The sequence below is a fragment of the Tympanuchus pallidicinctus genome, unplaced genomic scaffold (assembly GCF_026119805.1).
Source record: "Tympanuchus pallidicinctus isolate F22 unplaced genomic scaffold, pur_lepc_1.0 scaffold11, whole genome shotgun sequence".
In the NCBI taxonomy this organism is placed as follows: domain Eukaryota; kingdom Metazoa; phylum Chordata; class Aves; order Galliformes; family Phasianidae; genus Tympanuchus; species Tympanuchus pallidicinctus.
This window is the reverse complement of record NW_026294627.1, coordinates 9,534,476-9,553,004: the sequence shown is the minus strand read 5'-3', so window position 1 is coordinate 9,553,004 and position 18,529 is coordinate 9,534,476. Positions and strand designations below refer to the sequence as shown.

General features: G+C 37.6%; 1 long non-coding RNA gene across 1 annotated transcript in view; it reads left to right on the top strand.

Moving 5' to 3' along the window:
- Window positions 1-18,529, top strand: part of LOC128074827 (uncharacterized) — a 135,991-nt gene that overhangs the window by 50,994 nt on the left and 66,468 nt on the right. The window contains exon 2 of the long non-coding RNA XR_008203474.1: window positions 14,309-14,331. This is a non-coding gene — a long non-coding RNA (uncharacterized LOC128074827). The remainder of the gene's footprint in view (window positions 1-14,308; window positions 14,332-18,529) is intronic.

Below are 18,529 nucleotides of genomic sequence, written 5' to 3'. Positions count from 1 at the left end.
GCTCTCTGCAGCTCCTTGAGGAGGGGAAGCAGAGGGAGGTGCAGCTCGTGGAAACAATAGCAGGATGGGAATGGCACAGAGCTCTGCCAGGGCAGGGTCAGACTAGGCATTAGGAAATGTTTCAATACTTTGAGGGTGATCAGATGCCAGAACAGGCTTCCTGGGGAAGTGGATGCTGCCCCATGGCTGTCAATGTTCAAGAGGCACTGCCATATGCTTTTACTTCTGGTTAGCTCTGAAGTGGTTAGGCAGTTGGACAAGATGATCTTTGTAGGTATCTTCCAAATCAATTATTCTGTATGTAACAGCAGCTGCAGCAGTGTTTGGGTCTCCCAGAAAACAAGGAGAAAGGAAGGGCAGTAGTCATGAACTGACAGTGAAAACAAAAGACCTCTGAGATGAGAGTTTACTGGAAAAACAAGCTAGCAAACTGTGGAAGGAAAAAGCCTTACTGAAGATAAAGATGTAAAAAGAAGGATGAGCTCCACCACCCTCCCTTCCCATGGTATTTGGAGAAAAAATTACTTTCTATTCACATAAACCACTTGACGCTTAAAAATACTTGACTGTGGCCAGCAATTTTTTCTCCTCTGAAAAACAATCCAGAGGAAGCCGAGGTAGATGGTAAGCCCACCGGTCAATAGGTAAGAAATATTGTAAATAGGACTGGTAAGATTACCTCATCTACCATTTGCTGATTCTCAAATGTGTTCTGAACAGTGTCTGTGCCTGCAGAAATTTTCCATTCTGAAAGACTCAGATTCAATATTTCTGCTGACAATTCCAGGCAGAAAAAGTAGAATTCATTGTTTCCAAGAGAAATATATTTTTCTTTGAAAAATTACATCTGGTGTTCTTTCTCAGATCAACCTGGGATCCCTGTATCTTATTGTAAGTTCTGACGGTGGACTTGATGATGACGATGAACTTGTTGTATGTCTGGATAAGGCCCTTTTCTCCTACCAGAATAGAATTGAGTTTAAGGAAAGGAAAGTTGTCAGCATGACTAAAAGGAAACTACAACCCAGATGGCTAAAGGCAATATTGGACTGTTTATAAATTGATGCTCCAGCATACGATTTGCAGAAGCTAATCCTTTACAGCTGCATTGAGGTATTCTGGAAGCTGTTCTTGACTGAACTGAATACTGTACAGTGTTAAGCATTTAAGGTTTTTCACCCAAATCAACCAATGAAAATTAGTGAAAATTCAGTCCTTATTTTATGCAGCAGATCTTTAACTCCAACACTGAGAAATAATCTCCCTTTATAACAGTAATGTAGTAGTGACTTCATATTTCTGAAACCCATAGATACAACAGCAATGAATGCCGTAGCCAAGACGTTAAGAGAACTAATATTTCTTTATTCACAGATAGATTTGAGGACTTCACTGAAGAATGAGATGTATGGGTCAGGAGAAAGCACAGGTTTTTAAAACCCACAGTGTATTCTTAGCTCTGGCATTCTCTAGCTTTCAAGTGCTAGGCTTCACAGCCTTGAAAACATTCTCTTTTGTTGTTGCTGTTGTTGTTTTTCTGTAATAAATATAGAAAGAGACAGAGGTTAAAATGTACATAATTTATCTAAAAGCAGTCATCGTGTTCCCTCCCCCTTTTGTCTCTGGAGTGATGTCCCCAAAGGCTTATGTAACACCAATAAAAGGAAGAGAAAACCTGGGTCTTTTATCCTTCACTGCAGAAAACACAACCCTGTATTTATAAAGCACAAAATATGAATTCTTTACCTGGTGGAGCACAGTGGCCTCTGAAGAACAATGCTATCTTTCTTTCTAATACATTTTGAGCACGCCTGCATGGGAGAAAAAAACAAGAACTGTACAGAACCTTAATTGAGTGCATTTAAATTAACTAAGTAGCAACAGAAGTATTCAGAAGTCTTTTAATTTTCCTAAAAAAAAAAAAAAATGCTTAAGTTTTTCTACATATTTCAGACATCAATAGACAGTGAGGTTGAAAATTTACTCCAAATCCTACTTTCCAGGATATTCTTTCCCTACAGCTATTTTCAACACAAACATTTGCATTATAAAAGTGTATATTTTTACTTTTAACATTTTCCTGACACGTAATAAATGCAGTGTGTTTTCAGCTTCTACCTGAGTTCTAACATTGTTCTAGGCAGAAAGAGTTTGATTAAAAGAAATAAAATGTTTAAACTAATGTTGGTTGTTGTGTATATTTGTGGGGGATGCTATGTAATTACAAGACATTCAGTAGACCTGAATTCAGTGTATACTACTTTTATAGTCAACTAAATTGAATAATTCAGCTCATTAATTAGCTTATGCTTATTAGTACATTTATGGCTCCTAAAAAAGCAGTTGTTCCATTGTTGAGTGTATAGGATAGAAACTGTTGTGTAAAATTCTAAAAGAAAATTACATGCTCAAAGGGAAACTTCAGGATTATGTAGACATTTTTAATGGTGCAAATAAGAAAGCAGCAAAATGGGCAGGCACAGTCAATTAGGACATGCTAGGAAAAGTTCTGGAGCCTGGGATTTTTTTTTATGAGAACATAGTTTTTAAAAGCATTTCTGCTTGAAGCCTAGCTCAAGAATGAGATTTATTTTCCAATAAATTAAATGAGTTACCAAGGGAGTAAGAGGTAAATAAAGATAACAGGGGCAATTATTACCCAGGAGAAACAACAAAACAAACTGTGAAGAAAGTCATAACAAATGCCAGGGCTCAGAGGCTGAAGTATTTTATTCACTTTAATAAATTTCATATTTGTGATAAATCTTACAAAACTCTGAACTGTCGACACAGACAATAGGGCTGTGGAATAGTAAGGAATCAGTAGATTAGCAGAATGACTGAGTTGGAAAAGATAGAAAATTCAGAAAATGAAACCAAGATCAAATTTTTTTAAATTGTTATTGATGCAGTAAGTTAAAATGACAAGATTCAGATGAAATGTTAGTTAATATCTGAAAATTCAAGTACTCCCCAGCTAGGCTCTCCAAAACTGTTGTGCTAAGGTGCCCACTGTGTAAAGTCTTGGCTGAAGCCCATAACATCAAACAAAAAATAGCCTACAGGGAGTTACATTCCTGATAACTACAATGTCAGAAAAATACACCTAAAATAAAATAAATTAAAATGTACATTTATAAAAAAATGCTAAACCATGCAAAATTACCGAAGTACCATGTTGTTTTTACCTTACGAGGAACAATCCCGCTAGATCTTTGTTTTATTCCATTAGGTGTTACTGGTTTGTTGGCAGCCATACACATGTCACATAAATCCTCCATCTTTCAGTAGATCAAGACTGGCACTTAACCTAATTTCGCAAAGTGCTCTAAAATCTAATGACAGAATTCCGAGATAGGAGCTCAGGACTATGGTAAATATGAGATCATGACATATAAAAATGGTTATGTTTTTAATGGAGTTACAAAATGTTATTAACACTGAAGCTCTATGTTATGTGATAGAAGTGATAAAAATTGTGGCAAATTATCAGTTTAATTGTCTTCTATCATAATGATATTTTTATAAAGTATGATACAGAAGTCAGTAATCTTTTTCTTAATGCTGAATTTATAAATCTCTAGAAAGATTTTTGTTTTGTCTTGTCTTAAGCCAAGAAAATAAACTATATTATGAAAGATTCTGAGGAAATTTGAGATTATGGAGCACAGTGGAACACTTTGAACTGTGAGTAAAGAGGAACTTCAATGCTATTTTAAACTCGAATGCCATTTAAGAATAGAACAAAGTAACAGCAATGACAAAAATATAATTTGATGACAGCAAAGTATAATTGGGAAAATGTTAATAATTGCTTTGGTGCTAATTTGAGTATTTGACTGTCACAGTTTTTCACATGATTCACTTTACCCAACTATAGTCATGCAAAGCTAAAGTTAAGCAAAATATTCTCAGAATACTCCTTAACTTACAATTATTCTACTAAATAGTGTACTCTCTTTCATTAATTTTGTCATTTTTTTTACTAGATAAATCCAGTCTAGTGCCAGTCTGGTGTACGTCTAATTTTTTAATCAATGTTACTGTATTATAGGGATTATATCATCAGGGATTGTATAGATAGACTCTATCACCAAGCACATAAACCTAGGAGACCTGATGGCAATCCCTACCATTGTAAATGGAGGTGATGAAAACATTAAATATCTTTTCCATATCTTATGTGTGTATTTGTGTGTATGAACATTCTCCCTTCTGCCAAGCAGGCCTTCTGCCATACTTGCTTCACTTTCTGCACATTGTAGTGGACTCCAGAGTAATGGACCTTGATGGACCTTGAACAACACTAGCTCTTGTGAATCCCTTTACTCTTCAGAATAGCACTGAATTATATCATGATCATCATATGCCTGAACATGCTTATGTTCACATCCTAGAGTTCACAATTCTTATTCTACTACTCATCTTCTACACTTCTCCAGGGATTAAAACTCCAGCATGTCACGGTCAGTACAGCAAGGGCAGCCTCTGACCTTCATAGCCATAATTCTTCCTCATCATGTCTGACAGGTCCAGCACAAAATATACCCTAGTCAGCCCATTCAATAGCTGAGTAAAAACTAGCACAACCTCCATAAATTTAGATATCTGGCATCCCAACATATTGCTTTCCAGAACCTGTCAGAATGCCTAATGTTCCCCATGAGAATCAATGCCACAACCATGAAACTTGTTCCAGTAAAAAAGTCTTCGTTCATATCCTCTTTCTCATGGCGAGTTGATCTGTAGTAGATACACACTATGGCATTCTCTTTGTTGTCCTTCAACACAGTCTCCATGAATCCAAGCTGTTGGTTTTTTTACCCTTACAAGCCCTAACTGTTTGTCTTCTTCCTCTGATTTTCTTTAAGAGACCATCCATCTCTCACAGTATTTCTGTTGTACAAAATACACCACCACTATCCATAATGCCAGTAACATAATGTGATGATAAGTCAGATGGGCCTTTCATAGAATCATAGAATCAAGGATTATCAAGTTCCAACCCCCCTGACACTGTCAGGGCCTCCAACCTCCTTATCTAATACTGGACTAGGCTGCTCAGGGCCCCATCCTGGCTTTGAACACCTCCAGTGATGGGGCATCCACAGCCTCTCTGGGTAGCGAATTCCAGCACCTCACCACTCTCTTGGCAAAGAACTTCCCCCTGATATCCAACTTAAATCTTCCCTTCTTCAATTTACAAACATTTCCCCTTGTCCTGCTGTTTTCTGCCCTTTCAAAGAGTTGACTCCCCTCCTGTTTTGTAGGCTCACTTTAGGTATACTGGAAGGCTGAAATGAGGTCTTTAGATTAGATAAACACCTTTGATCTTATCAAGTGTATTATTCCTTCCATGCACCACTGGAGAAAAGTTTACATGGACTTTCACAAGTAGACATTACAATGATTGCTCCAACAAGTTGTGGAGCCACATTAGCAAGCACTGACACGAGAAACAAGCTCTATGGAGAGGTAACATGCCATGTGTGACCTTTGAAGAAAGACCAGATGGCTTCATAGCTTCATTGGACTTATACTAGTTCAACCTGCACGTGGATCTAGTCTTGGAACACTGTGACAAAATAAAGGATGACAAGCTGTGTTTTCAGATCAGGAGATCATTAACTTTGTACCAACACTCCAACAGCACATTTAAATACACTGTATGATTCATCTTGCAAACACTCAGGACAATGGACTACCTCCTGTGCATTCTTATCACAAATCATAGAATCAAAGAATCATAGAATCACCGAGATGGGAAAAGACATACAAGATCATCCAGTCCAAACATCGATCACCAGTAGCTCTCACAAAGCCATGTCCCTCAACACAGTGTCTAAACATTCCTTGAAGAACTCCATCGTTGGTGACTCAACCACCTCCCTGGGCAGCCCATTCCAATGCCTGATCACTCTTTCAGAGAAATAGTACATCCTAATGTCCAGCTTGAATCTCCCTTAGCACAACTTGAGGCCATTCCCTTTTAGTGCTCTCACCAGTTACAAGAGAGAAGAGACCAACCTCCACCTCACTATAATCTGCCTTCAGATACTTATAGAGAGCATTAAGGTCTCCCCTGCGCCTCTTCTCTGGACTGAACAATCCCAGCTCCCTCAGCCTCTCCCGTAAGACTTGTGCTCCAAACTCTTCATCACCAGCTTTGTTGCCCTTCTATGGACACACTCCAGGGCTTCGATTTCTTTCTTGCAGTGAGGGACCCAAAACTGACACAGTACTCAAAGTGCAGCTTCACCAGGGCTGTGATTTAAGATCACAATCCTATTTTCTTTGGGCATTTTTGCTCTAAAGAATTTCTGATATTCTCAGTAAATAAGGAAAAGAATCATAACTTACCTTGCAGTTCTGTAACTTTTTTATTTATTTATTTTTAGCTCAATTACACTAATGCTCAGCAAAAGCTAAGTAAATCCTGATTTCTCAGTTAATGTGTTTTCCTTTAAAATGGTAATTATTAATCATTCAGTGTTCAGTCCCACAAGGCTATGAATAGATAGCTGCTGATAACCATCACTGAGCTACTCAGCTGCTGCTGATTGTGTTGCTATCACACTTGGAGCCCAGTAAAACAAAGCAGATTATTTAGATCCCAAACACTTAGCAGCTGGGATTATGTCTGCTTTCTCCCACCCCACATCTAATACAGCAGAGAGGTGTCTAATAGCGTTTAATGAATGCTGATAAAAAAGGAGTGTGTGCTCATCATCCTTAGTAGCATCTGTCTGCCCATGAGAGCTAAAAGAATCACTTGCCCCCAAGAAGCACGCTGTGCAAATTGTCTCTTCAGGTATCTCCAATAACTCTCACATGTACAGAAGTAAGAACTTATTCAGATGTTTTCTTCCTCACAAAACAACAACAAAAAAAACCACAACAAAACAAAGCAACAGCAAAAACAAAAAGCTCCTTTCCTTTCTGTTAACACTTCCAGTATCTTTCCAGGTACTGTCAAGCAATACCAACATTTTAACAATCTCCTTCTTGTCCTTTCTGTGCCTATGCCCATCCCCAACTCTCAGTACTCATTTCATCCATGACCTCTGCTTGGAAACCTGGGATACAGGGTTTGTCCTACCTAGGTAGGTGGAGAAGGCAAGCTGAAAACTCTCAGGATCATGCTTAGCAGCTTATTGGTCCATTATCCTGCCTCAGAAGTTGCCTTAAAGAAAGCAGCTCTGCATTAATATGTCTATGCACCAAAAGCAGACTGAATCTGTTCCCATCTTTGGAGAGAGGTCCTGATAGAATACTTACTGGAATGAGCAATAGTAATGGATTGTGCAATATTTCTATTTCATGTAAAGGATTGTAACAGTGAAACCTGCTTCCATTCATTATGTTAATTCAAAACAAAGGTAATCCAGTAATTGTAAGAAGAAAAAAAAAAAAAAAAAAAAAAAAAAAAAAAAAGCTGGTAAAAATTCAATTAAATACACCAAAGCTTGCATTCTGAAACAAAATATTGAACAAAAAAAAAAAACCCTGATTTTTTAATTGAAATTGTATGCCAAAGGTATAACATTTACAAGTACACATACAAGAACATATCCACAAAGAAAAACAAACATTCTGAAAAATATGTTTCAATGTTTTGTTTCATTTTTTGTTCTGAAATTTTTTCTCTCTCAGCCCAGAATTTCATCTAAATGAGAATATTCCTGCAGAAAGGGTCAGTTGTGAACAAAAGGTAATTTTCTGATGAAAAATATTCTGTTGGAAATCCTAGAGCAACTCTACTGAAATCCTTGAAGTGAGTGTCCCATTCCTCAGCTGTATCCTTAGATCATGCCAGACATACTGGGCTCAGTCTGCTACTGTAAATTGAATTAGTTCTGCTGGCTTCTGATGTTTTTCTGATGCTATCAATACAGCCTGCTTCTGAGCTTGTGGACCGAATCTTGGCTCGTGATTAGCAGTGCTCTGCTAACAAGGAATCAGAATTTGTCCTCAGTGTTTGCTAGGGGCAGTGAAAAGGAAAAGGGCTTTCTGTAAGACCATTTTGGCTAGGTTTAGTCACCTTGTAAAGAACTATCTCCTTCCTTTCAATGAAGGCAGAAGACAGAGTGATCATGCTCAGCCAGGCATAGGGCTGAATCTGCCTTTTCTACATATGCATATCTACATGCCAGACTGAAGAGGCCTTTGTTTTTCCAGCATTTATAGCTGAAGTATGACAGTGACAAGGAAGAAGAAGAAGAATTACTAAAGCTGAGTAACCCTCCCATGCAGCAGAGCTATCTCTTACAAACAGGTGCAGTTTTAACAGGAGGAGAGGGAACTGAGCTCTTTGAGGCACAGCTGGTGTGGCATTTCTGCTGTAAGTCATGTTACACAACAGTGGCTTAACAAGTCTCATTTTATCTATGTGGGGACTTGACTTTTTTATTACTCAGATTTTATGGTGGCTTCTAAAATTTATTTATTAACGGTCCCAAGTATAATGTAGGCACATGCATATATAAATGGAAAGATAAGGGATCTTCCCCAAAGAGCTTTCAGGGCCTACTTTGGATGAAGAACAAACATAACCCATTTCATCTTGTATCCAAAGTAGTTTTCAAAGCATCCCATCAATTTAAATCCTCTAGGTGTGGAATTAATAAGGATTAGATAGATTTAATAAACTATGTAATCTTCATAATGTGATAACATTGTTTAACACTATTTCTTCATAGCAATAATCTCTTTATCCATACTAATAGGAAACGCTAAACTTTCTATTACCACACATCTCAGTCTGAAACCTTTACAAAGGCAAAACTTTCCCTCAAAAAAAAGTCAGAGAAAGGACTTTGTGATTTTACCATTCTATTACTATTCATGTTAAGCAAAATATATACCACTAATACATTAAACATTTTTTTTAAAGCAGTGTTTAAATATTATGTGAGACTTTTGCTTACTTTCTTCGAGAATGGGAAAAAAATCATTCCCTCCCCTGAAAATAATGAAATGGGAATCCTTAGGATTAAGAACCTTCAAACATTTCTAAAGATATCTCCCTGGAGGAGAATTTGACAGTTGTCCAAAATTAGCAAAGTCCATAATTAATTTACTTCTATCAACAGCAATAAAAACCTTTACAAAAGCAACTAAAGACCTCATCCAATGAGATTTTCAAGAGCTAGAACAAAAATTTAATCCTGTTGAAGTATGAAGAAATGCTATCTCTTGATACTAAAATGCTTGTGTTCCACCCCCTGAAACACTTCTTGATCAAGATGAAATGAAAAACCCATTTGTACAGAACTTTTTGCTAATTTTTACTAATACAGTCAACATTTGCTAAAAATATTCACCTGGATTTTATTATGAACCTTCTTATTTTTCTTCCATTTTACCGTTATCCCAAATCTCCCATCAAATCTTTAATTAACGTGAAAAGAGAGCTGATAATTGAAATGATCATCCAGAGGTCAAGCAAACCCAGTGAGATTTAATAAAGGCTAAGAGCAGAGTTCTAGTCTAAGGAGTGTAATTTCCAATCAAATCTTTAGAAGATCATTTTAATGGCTTGAATTTGCAAACATTTAGGTAAGTATATTAATAAACTTTAGATATTCAAATAACACTGTTGAGGGCAATAAAACTAATCAGAGGTGAAATGATACAGTTATAAGTGCAGTGAAGGTGCAGGAGTTGAGCAGCTGAGCTTTAAGCAGCCAGGGAGCTCCCTAAGATCTGCCAAGAATTGGAAGCCAGAGGTGCAACAGTACATAGGTGTCCAGCTGGACACTGGATACACATACTTTTGTGCATGTGTAATCCTATAGTTCCAGCTATTCAGAATCTCTCTAGGAGGTTTTATTTGGGCTGGACAGAAAGACAGATAGCACAACTTTTTTTTTTGCAGGATCACACTTATCATTTCCAGCTATGCTTCTTGCAATGCACACATTTCAAAATAACAACTAACATTGTTTTCCAGTGTGTTTGTTTTAAGGACAACCAGTGGAAACCAAATCAGCAGTTCAAAAACTCGAGTTGTATCAACGAGGAGGGGAAACTTCAGTTTGTCATCTTAGGATCATAGAATCATTACGGTTGGAAAAAATCTCTAAGCTCACCTCGTCCAACCCCAACGGATTCCCACCAAGCCCACTCACCATGTCCCTCTGTGCCGTATCTCCACAGTTCTTGAACATCTCCAGGGGCAGTGATGCCAACACCTCCCTGTTCAGCCTGTGCCAATGCCTCACCACTCTTCCTGAGAAGAAATCTTCTTCCTTACTGTAATTCTTAAAGCGAACATGGGAAACAGCATGGTTACCTAAGATTCTGCAATCAGACAAAAGTCCATCATTCATACAAGTAGAAAACGCTTTTCATTCCAAGCTTTATTACCACTGTCCTGAAATTAGTAAGAAAATCATTGTAGTGTTCTGATCAAAAGTGGTAAATAAGAGAGAAGATTCTTTTTCTATATCTCCTTTTTTTTTTTTTTTTAATGCAGCAGTCCTGTTTCAAGCTTCATTCGGCTTAGTGGAACTCACAAATTTCTCTACATTCCTATTATTCTGCAGAAACTGTTCACACAGCTTGTGTTCACATTTTCCTTTCTGATTTGCTCATATGTGGTTGAAAGCACCACCTTCTGGCCAGTTCACTCTGACATTTAAGCAGCAAGCTGAAACTCCACACACGCTTTTACTTAGCATATAGCACAGAAAAAAAAAATGCACATTTTTGTTATTGCAAGAATGATAGCTTAATACATGCAGTTGCAGTAGAAAAATTATTATTAAATAAGTTCGTTCAACAGTATAAAATCTGATATTTTCTGTAATATTAAAATTCACGATTTAAAGTCCTAGGGAAAAAAAAAAAAAAAAAGTGAGTAAAAGCTGTCAGTGAATATCTTGGAAGATTTTAACCTTCCCATTTTGTTTCCAGATATTTGGTAAAAATGGCCCATCCCACAGAGTATGAACACATTTTTTTAACTGAATATATGCAAGCATCTTTGGAATTATTAAGATTAGTTTCATGTGTAAAGCATATGCAGGTGTGATTGGAACTGGTAGCTGACATTATTTTTGCAGCATCTGCAATTGCAGTTGCTGTGTATCGTGCTACATTTCCTATAACTATCATAAAACCTAAAAAGAGGTCTGACAATTTAAGACCTGTCACAGTATTATTAAGGGATTATTTAGCAGAAACACATGGTGGAGATTAAGGAAATCGTTCTGCACTGCTCTGTGACTCATTCAGCTTCAGCCAATTGTTCTCCCTTTATTGCCTTTTTCGTATTTGATCTCTCTGTGGACCCAATCAAATCCTCTCACTTATGTTCCTGTAAAAGAAGATGGATCACATCTCTTCACTCATTTCCTAGGGAAAAAAAAAAAAAGAAAAAAAAAGTATCTTTCAACTTAGGTTTAACAAATGTATCTTTCTGATTTCTAATTTATGAAGTAGGCATACTTTTAATGCTGTGATATTAATTAGCTGAAAAAGGCTGATTATTTATTCACTCAAAACCCACTATGCTTGTTTATCTCATACTTTTCATGTCATTTATCTCATATTTGTCTCACAAAATTATATAATGCATACACAAATATCCTAGGTTTGCAATATATTTTGTAGTAAGTTTTTTAAAATGACATTCCTGGCACAAATAGAAAGTAGAATGAGCTCTGCAGCTTCTATTTTAAACATCTGGAGAAATAATTCAGATGCTGAGCTCCACAACAAAAATTCTCAGCAGTTTTAAATGGACTGGACTTCCAACTATTTGTTTCAAAATGCACAAGCTGTCACAAAATACAGGACTACAACAGAAACTGGGTTTCTTTGCCTTTTTTTAGGCTTCAGACATTTGGGGAGTTTTGTGCAGCTCTTCCCACTTCATGTTCCAACTTGCTTGTTTTCTAAAGGCAAGCTCGGAGTGATAAAAATCAGACCAGTAACTGGAGAGCATTAATGAGGCACAAGACATATCCAATAATTCTTTGTAACCATCCTTGTTAAAGGACTTTCTGGGAGCTGTGCAATTATACCTCCTTGCCACTGAGCACCTCATGCCTTGTTAATGCTTTTTGTTAGCAGCACCACTGCCTGTTTACGTCTACCAGGTGATATTGGCACCTGGCTTGGTTTAAAGTAATATTGTAAACTTTCTACCAGAGGTGAAGAGCTGCAAACTGTGTTGTGCCCAGAACCAAGGGAGTATCTTAGCAAATTCACTACGGAGGCCATTCTGTCTAATTAAAGTTCATTCTGTCCAGCTTAAGACAAAGCAACAAGTGAAACTTGAATCAGGATGAACTGTAAGGCAGTGGGAGTACACAATATAGGATGCATTTCTGTGTCTGCTGAGGAATGTGAGCAGCCCTGCCTGGTGTTATGAACTCAGGGAGACCCAGGTACAGCTCACAGTCATGGGGGCTATGATTCCTTGTCAAGTATATAGCTCAGACCCAGCCACCTATTTCCTCTAAATTTGCTCCTCTGCCATTTGTAATGATTGACCAAGCTCTACAATATACTGTCAAGTGTACAGAACAGATGGCCCATCATTTCTTCCACTTTCTCTACAATTTAATATCCCCTTTGCCTTCTGAAGTACTGCACTTCTCTGCTATAATCATAATGCCTGGTACTGAAAACACTAAACAAAAGCAGCTCAGCCAGTCACTGATATCTATTCCGGTGATTTCTCATGAGAAACACAGAGTGTTCATCTCCCAGAAACTCCGAGCTTTCCTATAAAAGCATGTTACAGAAACAGGCCCCGGAGAGTTATCATGCAATACATCTTCCTAAAGTAGTGATTAATTCACAGTAATTTACAATGAGTTATTTGAGTATATGTTTCACAATGGTGTGATAAAAGCTTGGCTGCGTGTTGATTTTTGGATGGCATTGTGTCACATAGTGCCTGGTTTTGATTTATATTTTTTGTTCTTTTGTTCTCAGGATAAAGACAGCTATGATGAGATGTTTGACTATGTGCTTTATCCTTCCAGAAATTAATGGAAGATACATTCCTGGCACGATAGCACCAAATTCTGTGCATGTTTTCATTCCCTTCAAGGTGCTAAGAAGACTCACTTTCATTTCATGACTTTCCTCCAGCAAAGTAATTTATGTAAGTCAAATGATTTTTAATTTTCACAAAAGAAATTTATAAAACCCAGCACAGCTCAGTTTTTGCAACAACTGCTGCCTCCTTCATTATTTATATGACAGTACAATACAGCAAAGTAGGAATAGGAAGCCGTGCTGACAAAAAATGAAGATAGCATAAACAATACGGATTACAGCAGTAAAAGAAAAGCTTGATATAAACTACTACAAGTGGAATCAAGTAAAGAGAAAATACGAAATATCAGATTGCTGAGAGTGAGGTCAGCGTCACAGTTACCGTTGGGAAGCAGAAAATACCAGTGTGATTTAGTGCTGCTTTCCTTTTCCTGCTTTCAGTTACCTGCCTCTAATGTTTCGACTGTGGTTTCTCTGGGATCAGGAAAGTTCTTACTTACTCACTGAAGCTACATTTAGCCCACACAAATCCTGACTTTGCAAGAGCTCCTAAGCACTGCAGAAATCAAATTAACCACTAAATACATTTTTAAAAATCCACAAAACATTTCAGACATATTCATCTTTCTTCCTCAGAGGAAGAGAGAATGAGACATGCAATATATGTAACCACAATGATGCTTAACTGGAAAGCACTTACACATTGTTGGAAGCACAAAAGAAAATCTACTTACAGTCTGTCTTGTTCTTTTACTTACTCTTTTTAAGAAAGAAGAATGTAGGCAAGTTTTCCTTGCTTGGAAACAGAGATAATTTAGGCATTTAAAGTACAAAATATTTTAACACTTTAAGCTATTCCAAAATACAAATTTTGAATGGTTTAGCCTGCTTGAGCAACTTCAAAATTCTGAGCAACTGCCTAATGTGAAAGCCAGCTCCATCCTGAATGTGCACTCAAGGTAGCACTTCATAACTGTTACAACCAGAAACCTAGCCACTTGTTGACATTTTTGAATGAAGGGCACATGGAATTGTCCCTTTCAGAGCAAGCAGAAATAGACATTCACTTGCTCCATGTTTTCAAGGGTATTCACGTATATTTGCAGTCCACTCTTCTTAACAGGTGGCTTTGAAGAGAGGTAGCTGTGACGGCTGGAAACCTTGGAAATTAAGGCTTGAAAGGAATCAAGGCTATAGTCAATTTCACAGAATCACAGAATCACAGAATGACAGAATTGTAGGGGTTGGAAGGGACCTCCAGAGATCATCGAGTCCAACCCCCCTGCCAAAGCAGGTTCCCTACACCAGGTCACACAGGTGGGCATCCAGGCAGGTCTTGAACATCTCCAGAGAAGGAGACTCCACCACCTCCCTGGGCAGCCTGTTCCAGTGCTCCGTCACCTCACTGTAAAGAAGTTCTTGCGCATGTTTGTGCGGAACTTCCTGTGCTGCAGTTTCCGCCCGTTTCCCCTTGTCCTGTCTCCACTCACCACTGAAAAGTGTTGAATTCATTCACTTCCTGGGGAAGTTTGCTAATTCAGATAATAATAAAAAACGAAAGTAAAGTCAGGTTACAGACTCTTAGCTGGCACATATTCACTTCTTGTGTAACCAGTGCTTGCACACTCTGACACTTCTTCATTTGTTAAAGGCTGAGGTACAAAGATGTGTGTCCACTGCCTTGTGCAAGAAGAGACAAGAAACCAAAAGTTTGAGGTTCCACTGGTCATATCATTCTGGAAGTAATTCCAGCCTCATTGCTCCTTTTCCTCACCTGATACAAAGTGGTGAAGGTTATATTACGTCAGTGGAGCAATACTTGATTACAGGCTGTAGACCTATGTAAAAAAATACCAGAGTAAGGACTCTTTAGCAGAGTCTGTGGTGATAGGATGAGGGGAAATGGTTTCAAAGTAAAAGAGGGTAGATTTAGACTGGATGTAAGGAAAAACTGTTTTACTGTAAGGGTGGTGAGGAATTAGAATATGTTGTCTAGGGAGGTGTTGGATATCCCATCCTTGGAGATACTCAAGGTCAGGCTGAACAGGTTCCTGATCCATCTGCATGTGTCCCTGCTCATTGCAGTTGAACTAGATGATATTTAAGTGTCCCTTCCAATTCAAATGATTCAATGATTCTAAGGTCCTACTGCTCAGTTAATAAACTACATTAGCTGCTCATATCCACATTTTGGCCACCCCAGATCTCTCTGCATTAGCAGACAGAATTAATTCCCTCTCTGAGCGGATGGCAAGGTTTAGTGTAAAGAGAGAAGTGAAAATTCCAGCTATTACAAATGTCAGTCTATTGGATGGTACCACAGCAGAATCAGGGTCCTAAAACAACTTTTTAGAGAAAATGTTGTTGCAGAAAAGGCTACTGAAAGTTGAATGAAATAATACTGATTATTATCATTATGTTTATAATTGATGAGTTAAACCATCAGAACAATTATTTTGATGTAATCTCTCTGTTTTGAGACTGAAATCTGTGTCAGATGGGGAAAAAAACATTTTTTTTTTTTCCATTTTAGCTCTAGAGCCAGGAATTGTTCAGGCATTAGTAATACCTTTGTCAAGGGAGTGCAGTGTCAGTTCCTATTTGTGTCTCAAAACTTTAGGGAAATGGATACTTAACCAAACAGGTGTTGAGGGAGAACATTGGACAGGACTTCACAGGAAGAATGAAAAGAGGAAGAAAAGAAAAAGCAGACTGGTGACCAAGGAAAATGGGAGATGATTCTGTCCCTGCACTAGTCATGTGTTTAAAAATAAATAACCTTTGTACTCAGGACCAAGTGTAGCAGTCAGCACTACAGCAACTATCCTTTCTTGCCAGTTATTTTCTCCTGCTCAGAGCTAATCAGGTATCAGGCAATCAGAAGAGAGAAAAGAGAAATGAACATAAAACCAGACCAGCTTGTGGGTTCACCCTCCCCCAGTGCAAGTGACAAAGGAATGAAGGAAATAATAGCTTGTACCTGCTTTCTTCATTTATTTTCCTTAGCTTAACTTAGGCTTCCTATAACTGGCAATTAAATTTGTTTCTCCTGAGTATACTGGAAAGACATAGAGAGGCTGTGCCTGCAGCATTCAAGCAGGAGCTGTGTGCACTGCAGGCAGCACCAGAAGCAGACTCAGGCACTCTGCTCCTTGTGCTTCCAAGCACAGGCAGACAACAAGATGCTGAAGGGTCTCAGGTGCCCCTGAGGACATTAGCTCTGTGCAAAGGTGCAGTCAGATAGCAAGGTGAGCATAGTGTTGCTGCTGCTTATAAGAAGCTGCAGGCTTTGTGTTATCTTAACAACAAAAATCTCAGGACTTGCCAGACATTGTCTTTCCCTGCCTGAAGCTTCCTACTTGCTTTTCTACCCATAAAATCAATGGCCCAATGATCATATGATGGTTACTTTCATTTTATCTTTTCTTCTAGCTTCTTGTAACTGTGCAATGCAATGATTAGTGCTGTGTATATATATGTAAATAATAGACAAAAATAACAAATAATTATTCAGTGCAGAATGGGCTCTGTATGACTTTTGAATAAAACACAGTGGAGATTATGCATAACGTGATAGCAGAGGACATGAAAGTACAATCATGGAATAACAGCAGAGAGCCCAGGACTTGAGACAGATCACCTGCAAAGACAGGGCTAACAAAAACAGAGTAACAAAAAGGACTGAGAATGACATAAATCATATGAAATATATACAGTAAATTCAGATGTAATGTAACTAAATCAAACTGCCCAAATTTCCCCAGACTGTTTCCATTTGGTTGAGGTTGCACATATTCTTATTTTCAGTAGTGGCCCCAATTCCAAATATTTGAATGTAACTGAATCCTGATCTTGGCTTTCCCTGTTCTGTCTACCTGCTAATATACTGGCTTCAGTGAAATTTTAAACAAGTACCTATTACAACAATGTCATTACAGACATTACTTCCAAATGTCGACATGCTTTTATAAATACTTTATCAAAAAGTGCTTCACATATGTATTCAGATCATTAGATACGGAGAATAATGTTTGTTTCCTTACTCAAGGCTTACATCTGAGTAGGTAACTAATCTAGCAAGTTGCTGAATACCATTCACTTAATGACATCAGTGTCATTAAAGTTCCAGTAGTACACAGACAAAGGAGAACAACTGAGTTCAAGTTAAAATCTACATCTACTGCTTAGACATTGTACACAGTAGCAAATAAATAATTCCAGATTTGCAATGTTAATAAGTAAATACACACACATTGGCAGATCAGCTGCAAATGAAAAGCAGCAACCAGCTTTTTCTACTTTTCCTAAAGAAAGAATTATTATTTTGTCAAATCAAACAAGATCTCATTAATAAAATAAGGATTTTGCTCAAAAGACTCTTCATCATTAAACTGTAAGCCAGATGAGAGAGACCACATTGAGGAAGGGCTGATAAAAATAACTTTAGAAGATGAGTCTTTGCTGCCAGTCAAATTCTCCATCAATTATACATTACATGCGAAAGACCTTGCTGGCTGTAGCCTCCTCTTGCATTAGCCAAATCTTAAAACCAAGCACAGGGAGAATCTTTTCATTAAAGAACAATCTGGATCACACTGAGTCTTTTATTATCTTACAGAGAAGGTGGTATCGTGGTACTGCTAAGATAAAAAGGATACAAAAGGAGGTCAATCTCATTGTGTAGAATTCCTTTATACAAGCTGATGCAATCTGACTTATGTATCAATATATTCCCTTTCCCTTTTATACAAGATTCTGCAGCAGTGCTGTGCCTCCATAGAAACAATGCACAATACAAGCAACACAGATTCCAAGCCAGTTTCTAAAAAAGAATTGTACAGTCACACCTTCATGGAGGTGAAGGGGCAGTATAGCAACAATCTTCGCTTTCTTCTTTTATGAAAAAGATTGACTCCCATTTAACATACAATATTAAACAAATTGACTTCCTATTTTACAATTAAAAAAAAAATAAAAAAAAAGCAATGTGGTTTCACAAAAGAAAATCCAGAGTAACAGCAGGTATACAAACGATGATGCTCTAAATTTACCCATCAAGCACTGTGATCAGAATCAGGTTTTTCAAATTCCCCAATTCAGGAATATTACACTATAATATATCTGGAAGAAAGTATAAAAAGAAATGTGGAGCATTGAAGTAGATAAATTGCATGCAGCAACTCTTCACTAGATATAATTAGATGAGACAGTATGTTGGCAGAAAGGAAAAAAAAGGAATAGTTCCAAAAGAGAGAACTTAGATCAATGGTTCTGCTCATAACACATCAATTAATCAATCAATCAATATTTTATGGACAGATCTGTCTTAGTTCTCAGTCATCCTGTATTTTGATGTGCCTTCAGCTCATCAAAAATACCAGTTCACTTCTGCATTCCCATCACACTGTTTCTACTTGTATTTAAAATAAACTCTGCCAACTTGGGTCATTTTTAATGAATTGATTACAGACAAGGACTGAAATATACTTTCCCATGTCCTATAGGGGCATGTCAC